General features: G+C 38.6%; 1 pseudogene; it reads left to right on the forward strand.

The window, feature by feature from the left end:
- Window positions 1–765: 765 nt before the first annotated feature.
- Window positions 766–7,814, forward strand: LOC127691979 (mas-related G-protein coupled receptor member B4-like; annotated as a pseudogene).
- Window positions 7,815–11,779: the final 3,965 nt, after the last annotated feature.

Genomic DNA, 11,779 nt, shown 5'->3' on the forward strand with positions numbered 1-11,779 from the left:
ATCAGGGACTAGACAAGGCTGTCCTCTCTCTCCATATCTTTTCAATATAGTACTTGAAGTTCTAGCTAGAGCAATTAGACAACATAAGGATGTCAAAGGGATACAAATTGGAAAGGAAGTAGTCAAATTATCACTATTTGCAGCTGATATCATAGTATACTTAAGTGACCCAATATAAAGTATCTTGGTGTGACTCTAACCAAACAAGTGAAAGATCTATACAACAAGAACTTCAGGTCTCTGCAGAAGGAAATCAAAGAACACCTCAGAAGGTGGAAAAATCTTCCATGTAATAAACCTACATATATCATTAAAAATAAAAATATATATTGAGCTTGAAATTTTATTACAAAACATTGCATATGATACAGTATAAACTTGTCAAACATTCTTTTTAATTATGTTTTATTTAGAACAATTTTTAAATTTAAATATATTTAATCATATTCTTCCCCTCCTCCAAAAACACCCAGGTATTATTTTGCTTCCTACCCACCTAACTTAAGTTCTTTCTCAAAAAAACAAAAACCCAAAACAACGAAATTCTCTGAAACAAAGAAAACAAAAATAAAACACCACACAAAACTTTAAAAAAAAACCAAAATATCCTTGTGCTCTGGAGGCGTTAACCAACAAATAATAGACTCTACAGTTGTTTTGCATGTGTGTCCTTTTATTTGGTTCCTGAGATGTTATTTCATTGTATGTATATTTATGTAATAGGAAAGAAAGTACAGATGGATGTACTGTGCCATGATAATGAAAATGCCAAATAGAGTAAGTACTCTTTAGCCATAAAGTTTTAGAAAGCAAATTCATAATGAATGATATTACTACCTATAATGGAAGGTTGAAATCCCAGAAAAGCAACTACTTGGAGGGAAAATGATTAGATATTACTTAATGAAAGAGGCTAAAGTGTAAACGGAATAGACTGGATGCAAAAAAAAAAAACCCTCTTTATTAAGGTTGAGGATTCAAATCTATCATTTCCTCCTATACATGTACATCATAATGTCTGATTAGAGTTTGTATAAACTTCATTTGATCATAAACCCTTACTCACTTCTGCGAAGCATCTGTTGACTTAGAGAACAATGTCATGAACTGTCTAAGAGCTGTTGTTCTTCAACATTGATCAGCTCCCCCATATCTGGACTACAAAATGGAAAAACAGTGAGGATATATTGCATGAATCTCCAGAGAGATTTTAATATGCTGTTTTTCTCTGATATCAAATGTTTACAATTCTACCACAGAATACTACATGCAGGGATCTGTTAATTTTGAGACAAAAACGCAGGAATAGGACTTTCCCACTAGACCCCAAATAGGCCCCATCTCCCCAAATCATTCAGCTATGCTATGGAAAAAAAGACATGCTCTTATATTCTTTTGTGAGAGAAAACTATGTAATACACTGCTTCTCAGAGCCAATGATCAGTTAAATAAGTTGGTTATATTATTTTGCCTGACTTCTTTTTTTTATTAGATATATTCTTTATTTACATTTCAAATTTTCTCCCTTCCTCATTTTCCCTCTGAAATCACCTTATCTCATTCCCCTCCCCCTACTCCCTAACTCACCCACTCCCACTTCCCTGTCCTGGCATTCTTCTACACTGGGGCCACAAGCCTTCACAGGACCAAGGGCCTTTCCTCTCATTGATATCTGACAAGGCCATCCTCTGCTACATATGTGGCTGGAATCATGGGTCCTCCTCATTTTTGTGTACTTTTTGATTAGTAGTTTAGCCCCTGAGTGCTCTGAGGATACTGGGTGGTTCATAATGTTCTTTCTCCTATGGGTCTGAAACTATTTCAGATCCTTTCTCTAGCCCCTCCATTGGGGACCCTGTGCTCAGACCAATTCTTGGCTAAGAGCATTCCCCTCTGCATTTGTCAGACACTGGCATAGTCTCTCAGGAGGCAATTATACAAGGCTCATGTCAGCAAACACTTGTTGGCATCCACAATAGAGTCTGGGTTGGTGGCTGTACATGGGATGGATCCCCAGATGGGACAGTCTCTGGATGTCCTTTCCATACTTTAGCTCTGTATATCTTCCCATTTGGTATTTTGTTCCCCCTTCTAAGAAGGACCAAAGTATCCATACTTTGGTCTTTGTTCTTCTTGAGCTTCATATGGTCTGTGAATTATATCTTACATATTACTTGCTTCTGGGCTAATATATCCACTTGTCAGTGAGAGCCTATTCTTTTATTGATTGGTTTACCTCACTCAGAATGATATTTTCTAGTTCCACCCACTTGCCTAACAATTTCATGAATTCATTGTTTTTAACAGTTGAGCAGTATTCCATTGTATAAATGTATCACATTTTCTGTACCCATTCCACTGTTGAAGGATCTGGGTTTTCTCCAGCTTCTAGCTCTTATAAATAAGGCTGGTATGAACATAGTGGGGCATGTGTCCTTATTATATGTTGGAGCATCATCTGAGTACATACCAAAGAGTGGTATAGCTGGGTTCTCAGGTAGTATTTCGTCCAATTTTCTGAGGAACTGCCAAACTGATTTTGAGATTGGTTGTACTAGCTTGAAATCTCACCAGCAGTGGAGGAGTGTTCCTCTTCCTCCACTTCCTTGCCAGCATCTGCTGTCACCTGAGTTTTTGATCTTGGTCATTCTGACTGGTGTCAGGTGAAATCTCAGGGTTATTTTTATTTGAATTTCCCCAATGTTGAATATTTCTTTAGGTGCTTCTCAACCATTCAGTATTCCTCAGTTGAGAATTCTTTGTTTAGCTCTATACTCCATTTTTAATAGGCTTTATTTAGTTCTCTGGAGTTTAATTTTCTGAGTTCTTTGTGTGCGTTGGATATTAGTCCTCTATCAGATGTAGGATTGGTAAAGATCATTTCCCACTCTGTTGGTTGCTGTTTTGTTTTATTGACAGTGTCCTTTGCCTTACAAAAGCTTTTCAATTTTATGAAGTCCCATTTGTCAATTCTTGATCTTAGAGCTTAAGTTATTGGTGTTCTACTCAGGAACTTTTCTCCTGTGTCCATGTGCTCAAGGCTCTTACCCACTTTCTTTTCTATTAGTTTCAGTGTATCTAGTATTATGTGAAGGTCCTTGATACACTTGGACTTGAGCTTTGTACAAAGAGATAAAAATGGATCAGTTTGCATTCTTATATATACTAACTGCTAGTTGAACTAGCACCATTTCTTCAAAAAGCTGCCTTTTATCCACTGGATGAATTTATCTCATTTGTAAAAGATAAAGTGACCAAAGGTGTGGACTCATTTAATTCTATTCCATTGATCTGCCTACCTGTCACTGTACCAATACCATGCAGTTTTTATCATGATTACTCTGAAGTACAGCTTGAGGTCAGGGATAGTGATTCTGCCAGAAGTTCTTTTATTATTGGGAATAGTTTTCAATATCCTGGGTTGTTTGTCATTATAGATGAATTTCAAATTGCTCTTTCTAGCTCTATGGAGTTGGAATTTTGATGGGGATTGCATTAAATATGTAGATTGCTTTCTGTAAGATGGACATTTTTACAATATTGATTCTGCCAATCCATGAATATGGGAGATCTTTCCAACTTCTGAGATCTTTGATTTCTCTCTTCAAAGGCTTGAAGTTCATGTCATACATATTTTTCACTTGCCTAGAGTCACAACAAGGTATTTTATATTATTTGTGACTATTGTCAAAGGTGTTGTGTCTCTAATTTCTTTCTCAGCTTGTTTATCCTTTGAGTAGAAGAAAGCCACTGATTTGTTTGAGTTAATTTTATATCCATCCACTTTGCTGAAAATATTTATCAGGTTTAGGAATTTTCGGGGTCACTTAAGTATAATATCAACTCATATAACTTCTTCCTTTCCAATTTGTATCACTTTGACCTCCTTTTGTTCTCTAATTGCTCTGGCTAGGACTTTGAGAACTGTACTGAACAAGTAGGGAGAGAGGGAGAGTGGACAGCCCTGGTTTCAGTGTGATTGCTTCAAGTTTCTCTCCAAATACGTTGATGTTGGCTACTTGTTTCCCGGTATATTGTTTTTACTGTGTTTAGGTATGGGCCTTGAATTAATCCTCTTTCCAAAACTTTTAACATGAAGAGATGTTTCATTTTATCAAATGCTTTCTCAGCATCTAATTAAATGATCTTGTGTTTTTTTGTTGATTTTGTTTATATAGAGGATTATGTTGATGGTTTTCCATATACTCAATTTTCCCTGAATCCTGGTGATGAAGCCTACTTGATCATGGCAGATGAATATTTTGATGTGTTCCTGGATTCAGTTGGCAAGTATTTTATTGAGTATTTTTGCATCAATATTCATAAGGGAAATTAGTCTAATGTTCTCTTTCTTTATTGGGTCTTTGTGTGGTTTAGATATCAGAATAATTGTGGCTTTATAAAACAAATTTGGTGGTATTCCATCTGTTTCTATTTTGTGGAATAGTTTGAAAAGAATTTGTATTAGGTCTTCTTTGAAGGTCTGATAGAACTCTGCATTGAACCCATCTGGTCCTGGGCTTTGGTTGGTTGGGAAACTATTAATGATTGTGTCTATTTCTTTAGGGGTTATGGAATTTTTAGATCATTTATCGGATCCCAATTTAATTTTGGTACCTGATATCTGTCTAGAAAATTGTCAATTTCACGTAGATTTTCCAATTTTGAGTATAGGCTTTTGTAGTAGGAGTATTGAGAATTTATTTATTTATTTATTCATTTATTCATTCATTCATTCATTTTTCTTTATTTTTAAATTCAGATTTTATTCCCCTCCTGGTCTACTCTCTGGCTGTTCCACATCACATACATCCTTCCTAACCCCACCCCTGTCTCCACAAGGATGTCCCTACCTACCCCTACTCCACCAGACCTCTGAAATCCCTGGGGCCTCTAGTCTCTTGAGGGTTAGGTGCATCTTCTCTGATTGAACCCAGACTCAGCAGACATTCTGCTGTATATGTGTTGGGAGCCTAATATCAGCTGGTTTATGCTGTCTCATTGGAGATTCAGAATCTGAGAGATCATGGGGGTCCAGGTTAATTAACACTGCTGATCCTCATCAGCTTCTTCCAGCTTTTCCCAAATTCAACCACAGGAGTCAGCAGCTTCTGCCCATTCTCTCTCAGCTACTTGTTGGGTCTTTTGGAGGGCAGCCATGTTAGGTCCCATTCTGTGAGCACTCCATAGCCAGAGTGATGGTATCAGGCTATAGGGCCTCCCCTTGAGCTGGATCCCTTTGGGCCTGTCACTATACCTTCTTTTCCTCAGGCTCTTCTCCATTTCTATCCCTGCAATTCTGTCAGACAGGAACAATTCTGGGTATGAGTTTTGACTGTGGGATAGCAACAGCATCCCTCACTTGATGCCCTGCCTTTCTACTGGAGGAGGTGGGCTTGACAAGTTCGCTCTCCCCACTGTAGGGCATATCATCTATGTCCCCTTCTTTTAATTCCTAGAGTGTCTCACATCATTCTAGAGGGTCCCCCAACCTCCTACCAAATGAGATTACCTGTTTCCATACTTTCCTGCTGGCCCTCAGGGCTTCACTACCTCCTCCACCAAATACCAGATCATGTTACCATTTCACCCCACTCAGTCCCCTTTCCTTCCTAGATCCCTCCCAATCCCTTTGGTTGATTTCTTCTCCCTCCCAATTGGGACTGAGGCATCCTTACTTGAGCGATTAAGCTTCTTGACCTTTTTGGGTTCTGTGGACTATGTCTTAGGCATTCTGCACTTTTTTGCTAATAACCACTTATTAGTGAGTACATATCATGCATGACCTTTTGGGTCTGAGACCTCACTCAGAGTGAAATTTCCTAGTTCCATCCATTTGCCTGCTAAACTCAGGATGTCCTCATTCTTAATAGCTGAGTAGTATTCCATTGTGTAAATGAAGCACATTTTCTGTTTCTGTTCTTCTGTCCTGGGGCATTTTTGTTGTCTCCAGGTGCTGATTATCACAAATAAGTCTACTATAAACATAGTGGAACATGTGCTCCTGTGGCATGGTGGGGCATCTTTTGGGTATACTACCTAGAGTGGTATTGCTGGGTCTTCGGGTAGATCTATCTCCAATTTTCTGAGGAACCTTGACATTGATTTCCAGAGTGGTTGTAACAGTTTTCAATCCCACCAGCAATGGAGGAGTGTTCTTCTTTCTCCAAATCCATATCAACACATGTTGTCACATTAAGTTTTGACCTTAACCATTCTGATTGGTGTAAGGTAGAATTATCTGTGCTGGTCAATGACATGAAATGCTTAGCAATTGTACAGGCACCATCAACTACCTCATATCATGTTGGTCTGTACATAAACCAAACAGTACAAACTGGATTTAAAAGAAGTTTCTAGCACTTCTGGAAAATTGTTAATTACTTACTCTCTAATCCTGCTTTCCCCCTCTTTATGGACCTGTGCCAGATATTCCTACATAGTCGCATGGTAATGACAGAGAATATCATGTGTTCATATCTCTATTTCTTTGAGAGAACACCAGTGGAAAATTTCCAAGCATAGGTCCATTCACCCTGGCCTGGAACATTAACAACACAGTAATGAATGAAAGTTACTACCCTGAAAATTTACCCTGTATCAACAAGTTCAGTACCATGGATTTTCTTACTCTCATCATTGGCATAATTGGGCTGCCAAAAAAATGCCATAGTGCTGTGGCTTCTAGCCTTTCAAATGCATAGGAATGCCTTCTCTAGTACCAGCTTGCAATACCCAAGACACAATTCACATATCAAATGATGCCCAAGAATGAAGGAGTGGCCCCTGGTCCTGGAAAGGCTCAGTGCAGCAGTATAGGAGAATACCAGGACAGGGAAGTGGGAAGGGGTAGATTGCGGAACAGGGGGAGGGTAGAGAGCTTATGGGACTTTCAGGGAGGGGAGATCCAGGAAAGGAAAAATCACTTGAAATGTAAATAAGGAATATATTGAATAAAAAAAGAAATCCAAAAAATAAAAAAATTAAAACAAAACAAAAATCATAAAACAAAAAACAAAAGGAATGCCTTCTCTATGTCCTTAACCTGGCTAGTGCTTAATTTCTTGTACCTTTGCTCTCATATTATGTTTTCTCTGGATTGTATCATTCAGTTAAATAACAGCTACTTTTCTTTTCTCTTCATTGTATTAATGTTTGCATACCTTGCATGTTTGTGTATAATTGCAGCCATTGGTGCTGAGCACTGCCTATCAGTTGTGTGGCCCCCTGGTATCACTGCCAAAGACCAAGACACACATCAGCCATCATGTGTGCTCTGCTCTGGGGCTTCTGTCTACTGTTGAGCCTCCTGATTGGGGAAGGCTGTGACATGCTATTTAGTCATTATGAAGATTCTTTCTGTAGTACTTGTGACTTAATCATTACTGCACTTATAATAGTATTATCTGTGGTTCCTTCTGTGTCCAGCCTAGCCTTATTGGTTAAGATGGTCTATGGATCACACGGGATCCATGTGACCAGGTTCTATGTGACCATTACTCTCACAGTGGTGGTCTTCTTATTCTTTGGTCTGCCCTGTGGGATCTACTTGTTCCTCTTGCCATGGATTATGGATTATGGAGGCATTTTCTCTGACAAGGTTTATAAAGTGATAACATGCCTGTCCTGTGTTAACAGCTGTGCCAATCCCATCATTTACTTCCTTGTTGGCTCCATTAGGCACCACAGATTACAATGACAGACTTTGAAGCTACTTCTTCAGAGAGCCGTGCAGGACACTTCTGAAGAAGAGAGTGGAGAAAGGGGTCCTTCATAAGTCTGGGAAACTGGAAACAGTTTGGTGCTGTAGTTGAGTGAGTCCTTGATCAAACATAGTTTCTCTGAGAGTCAATTTTGCCTTTGTCTATGTAGGCAATTTTTATAATCTTATTAGATTGGTAGAAAAAAATAGTCATTTTATAGAAATTTGGAGAAATGGGATTGTTACAGAAACTGACTGCAGCAACCTAAAGCTTTCTTATGGGGGCCTCACTGCATCCTCTTGTGATATAACCATTGTAATCACTTGGGACCAGACTGCTCCCACTGTAAACAAATGCCTCCCTCAGAACAAGGATCAAGGTAGTGCAACAAAGGACAAATTTCTTTGGCCATTAATCTTGATAGAGATTAAATGAATAATATATCTTAACGATATGTCCCTATCATTACAAGTTGCATTCTAAATATTAAAAGAAATCAATGGAAATGTCCACAATTTCAGTTTCTTCAATATCCTCACAGTTTAGAATATATGCATAAATTTAAAATGTCTCTTATATAAATTATTTAGTAAACAAATATGCATCTCTAAGACTTCTAATTCTAAATCTCCTTTTACCCATTGGAGTCTTCAACTTCAAGTATCTGCCATTTTTACCTTCTGAAAGAATAAGGACAGGTTTTATATATCAACATCAGAGCACACTCAAAGGTAGAGGGAGATTGTCTCCTGTTTCTCTCTTTGCCTTGGTTAACATGCCATGGTAATGTCTTTCCTCTTCTTCCCTCGTCTTTCTCCTGATTCTCTATGACTGTCTAATCCTTCATGAAAAAAAGATTTCAATGAGTATCTTTGAACTTATTTTCTCTTGGAACTGAACCTCTGCCAAATGTACATTATTTCCAGGAGTGTGTAGCATCCATTTGTTGAATTATGCATGTTTATATACATTTTCTCTTCAAAATATTTTGTGTGAAATAGAATGACATCACTGTCTCCTTTCCCTTTCCTCCCTCTAACCCTTACTAGCTACCATCCCTTAAAATTTTTCTGTGTCTCCCCTTCTAAATAAAGAGCTTCTTAATTTTTCATTAGTCTTCCATACACATATACACACACATACATATATATATATATGCAGATATAGTATATGTACATATGTACATACATATGTACATGTGTAAAGTATACCTGCTGAGTCTATTTTTGTTGCTTGTGTATATTCAAGTTTGGCCATTCTGCATTTGACAACTGTTAAGGAAGCACACCCCTGGGAGAGGTTAATTCTCCTTTTCCCAGTAGTCATTGGCTGCCTGTAGTTCTTTGTTGTAAAAATTTCCAACATTCACATTGACATGTCTATTGATATTGCCATTGTCCCCATCTTGTTTACAAAGCCATTCCTAAGACAGACAGTTTCACAGAAGACTTCTTGGTATTCTATCTCTTATGATCTTTCTGCAACCTCTTCCATGATGTTCTTTGAGTCATAGATACAAAAGCTGTGAGTAAGATATGCTCACTTGGCTGGGATACCCATACAATTTGTTAATCTCATTATTATAATAATCAGTTCTGGTTTCATGTGATGGTCTCTGTTTGCTAAAAAGAGAAGCTTCTTTAATGAGCATTGGTGGCTACAATTAACTATGGTATAAGAATAAAATTTAGTCCTGCCCAGAGAGTTGCAGAAGGAGAGAAGCCCCGAGGCCATATTTGCTGCATGCCAGGACAGGAAAGGGTCACTAGCTACTGTATCACTCTGAGCTTTAGATCTCTGGTGGTGCAAACCGCCAGGGGTCGGCCTGCGCCAAGGAACTGAGCACATAGGTGTTTTGTCTGCCAGCCCACTTGGCATGGGGCCTGTGCCCTACCCGGAGAGCAGCAGAAAGAGGGAAGTCCCGCGGTCATATTTGCTCCCTGTTGGGACAGAAAAGGGTCACTAGGTACTGGATCACCCTGAGCTTTAGATCTCTGGGGGTGCAAATCTCCAGGGGTCTGCCTGCATTCAGGAGCTGAGCACATAGGCAGTTCATCTGCAAGCCGGTCGGTTGCAGGACCTGTGTCCTATGTGTGAATCAACAGAGGGAGTGACCCCCACCACACCATCTTCACTCCATAACAGAGCAGTCAGAGAACATCTGATTCACCTTGACAACCTAAGTATAACATTGCTTGAGGCAAGACTGAGCAGGGCTCCAAAGGCACAAAAGAGGAAGACAGCATATCAGTCATCTGTGCCAGAGGAAACCCAGTCATCCAGTGTCGCAGAAATAACGTTAAAGATCCACAGTAGGTTGAAGCACCAGCCAGTGACAATAAGACCATCTAACACCAGGGAGAACTAGATGGCTAAAGGCAAACATAGGAACATTACTAACAGAAACCAAGGCAGTATGGCAGCATCGGAACCCAATTCTCCAACAATAGCAAGTCCTGGATACCCCAACACACCAGAAAAACAAGAGTTGGACTTAAAAGCACTGGTAAGGATGCTGTTAGAGGAACACATGAAGGACATAAATAAATCTCTTAAAGAAATTCAGGAGAAATATGAACAAAAGCTAGAAGCCCTTACAAGGGAAACACAAAAATCACTTAAAGAAATTCAGGAGAATATGGGTCAGAAGTTAGTAGCCAATAAGGAGGAAATGCAAAAATCACTTAAAAAATACAGGAGAAATTTGATCAACAGGCAGAAGTAATGAAAAAAGAAACACAAAAATCTCTTAAAGAATTAGAGGAAAACACAAACAAGCAAATGATGGAACTGAGCAAAAACTTCCAGGATCTAAAAACAGAAGTAGAAACAACTATGAAAGCACAAAGGGAAACAACTTTGGAGATAGAAAACCTTGAGAAGAAATCAGGTACCATAGATGCAAATATCAACAACAGAATACAAGAGATAGAAGAAAGAATCTCAGATGCCGAAGATACCATAGAAACCATGGACTCAACAGTTAAAGAAAATGCAAAATGCAAAAAGCTTGTAACCCAAAATATCCAGGAAATCCAGGACACAATGAGAAGACCAAATCTAAGTATTATAGGCATTGATGAGAGTGAAGATTTACAACTGAAAGGGCCAGCAAATATCTTCAACAAAATTATGGAAGAAAACGGCCCTAACCTAAAGAGAGAGATGCCCATGAATATACAAGAAGACTACAGAACTCCAAACAGACTGGACCAGAACAGAAATACCTCCCGTCATATAGTAATCAAACCCCCAAATGTACTAAACAAAGAAAGAATACTTAGGGCAGTAAGAGAAAAGGGGAAAGTAACATAAAGGAAGACCTATCAGAATTACACCAGATTTCTCACCAGAGACCATGAAAGCTAGAAGATCCTGGGCAGAGCTCATGCAGACCCTAAGAGAACACAAATGCCAGCCAAGACTACTATACCCAGTGAAACTCTCAATTGCTATAGATGGAGAAACCAAGATATTCCATGACAAAACGAAATTTACACAATATCTTTCCACAAACTCAGCCCTACAAAGGATAAGAGGGGAAAACACCATTATAGGGAAACTATACCCTGGAAAAAGCAGGATATTAAGCTTCTTTCATCAAACCCAAAGAAGATACCACACCCATATAAAATTAAAGTCAAAAATGATAGGAAGCAATAACCACTACTCCTTAATATCTCTTAACATCAATTGACTCAATTCCCCAATAAAAAGACATAGACTAACAGACTGGTTACAAAAACAGGACCCTACATTTTGCTGCATACAGGAAACAGTATCAAAACAGTGTCAAAGACAAAAACTACCTTAGAGAAGGCTGGAAGACAATACTAAAAGCAAATGGTACCAGGAAAAAAGCCAGAGTTGCCATTCTAATATCAGATAAAATTGACTTTCAACCTAATGTCATCAAAAGAGACATGGAAGGTAACTTCTTGCTGGTCAACGGAAAAATCCAACAAGAATAACTCTCAATCCTGAACATCTATGCCCCAAATACAAGGGCGCCCTCATTCATAAAAGAAACTTTACTAAAGCTCAAAGCACACAGTGCACCTAACACAATAATTGTG

The sequence above is a fragment of the Apodemus sylvaticus genome, chromosome 1, assembly GCF_947179515.1.
Source record: "Apodemus sylvaticus chromosome 1, mApoSyl1.1, whole genome shotgun sequence".
Classification (NCBI taxonomy): Eukaryota; Metazoa; Chordata; class Mammalia; order Rodentia; family Muridae; genus Apodemus; species Apodemus sylvaticus.